The sequence below is a fragment of the Chiloscyllium plagiosum genome, unplaced genomic scaffold (genome assembly GCF_037043375.1).
Source record: "Chiloscyllium plagiosum isolate Xiang-an unplaced genomic scaffold, Cpla_swu_hap1 HiC_scaffold_6, whole genome shotgun sequence".
In the NCBI taxonomy this organism is placed as follows: domain Eukaryota; kingdom Metazoa; phylum Chordata; class Chondrichthyes; order Orectolobiformes; family Hemiscylliidae; genus Chiloscyllium; species Chiloscyllium plagiosum.
Window position 1 is genome coordinate 15,757,314 of NW_028270144.1, and position 1,878 is coordinate 15,759,191.

Sequence of the window (1,878 nt, forward strand, 5' to 3'; positions counted from 1 at the left end):
TTCCAAGATTTTTGTGCTTCTCTAATTTTAGCTTGTGAGCATCACCATTTTTAATCGATCCACATTTGATGGTTGTGTCTTCAACTTCTTGGGCATAATTTTGGGAATTCCTTCCCAAAGCCTCTCTATCCCTGTGGCTAGCATTTTGACGATAAGATGATCCTTAAAACTTATTTCTTTGACCAAACTTTTGGGGAGGTAGTGAGGAAAACGATCAGTCTGAGACTGTACAGTTGGGAAAAGGAGCAAGTCAAACAGGGTCAGGGCAGACAGTCAAAGCAGAAAATGAGGTAGGAGTGATAAATTAAATTAAATGCAGGAGGCCTAACAGGTAAGTCAAATGAACTCAGAGCATGGATGGAAACATGGGACTGGGATATCATTGCAATTACAAAGATATGCCTCAGGGATGGACAGCTTAATGTTCCAGGGTATAGATGCTACAGGAAAGACAGAAAGGTGGGCAAGAGAGGAAGGTGAGTGGTGTTTTTGATTAGGGATAACATTATAACTGTACTTAGGGAGGATATTCCTAGGAATACAGCCAGTGAAGTTATTTGAATGGAACTGAGAAATAAGAATGGGATGTTCACCTTATTGGGATCACATTATGGAGTCCTCAAAGGTCAGCAGGAAATTGAGAAACAAATTTGTAAGGAGATCTCAGTTATGTATAAGAATAATAGGGTAGTTATAGTAGGAGATTTTAACTTTCCAAACATATACTGTTAATGGCATGGATGGAGAGGAATTTGTTAGGTGTGTACAAGAAAATTTTCTGATTCAGTATGTGTATGTACCTACTAAAGAAGGTGTAAAACTTGACCGATTCTTGGGAAATAAGGCAGGGCAGGTGACTGAGATATATGGGGGAGCACTTTGGGGCCAGTGACCATAATTCTATTAGTTTTAAAATAGTGATGGAAAAGGATAGACCAGATTTAAAAGTCAAAGTTCTAAATTGGTAGAAGGCCAATTTTGACCTTCAAAAGTTGATTGAGGTCGGATGTTCACAGTGTTTAGATTAGAGTGGTGCTGGAAAAGCACAGCAGGTCAGGCAGCATCCGAGGAGCAGGAAAATCGACGTTTCGGACAAAAGCCCTTCATCAGGAATCGATTTTTCTGCTCCTCAGATGTTGCCTGACCTGCTGTGCTTTTCCAGCACCACTCTAATCTAAACTCTGGTTCCCAACATCTGCAGTCCTCACTTTTGCCTCAGATGTTTGCAGGTAAAGTGATAGCTAGAAAATGGGAAGCCTTGAAAAATGAGATATTGAGAGTTCAGAGATAGTATATTCATGCTTGGGTGAAAGGCAAAGTAGGTAGGTGTGGGGAATGCTGGAAGACTAGAGATATTGAGGTTTTGGTCAAAAAAAAGAAGGAAGCATATGTCAGGTATAGACAGCAGAGATTGAATGAATCCCTAGAAAGTTATAAAGGCAGTTGGAGTATACTTAAGAGGGAAATCAGGAGGGCAAAAAGGGGACATGAGATACCTTTGGCAAATAGATTTAAGGAGAATCCAAAAAGATCCTTCAAATATATTAAGGACAAAAGGGTAACTAGGGACAGAATAGTGTATGGAATAGGCTGCCAGAGGAAATGGTGGAGGCTGGTACAATAACAACATTTAAAAGGCATCTGGATGAGATCCAAGATGGTGGCAGTCTGAGTGGTCTGCTGTGCTGGGCTCCGTGCCATACCCCCAGGCAAGATGGTCCTTTACCCTCCCCCAATTCCTCCTCCCCCCCCCGACCCCACATCAACCACCCCCAGGAGATAAAAGTATTAATTTAAACTTGCTGAATATTTGGAGTTGCTGAATTCATCCTGGACAGCTTTAAGGCCAGAATGAAGTCCGGTAAAGGAAAGCAGCCT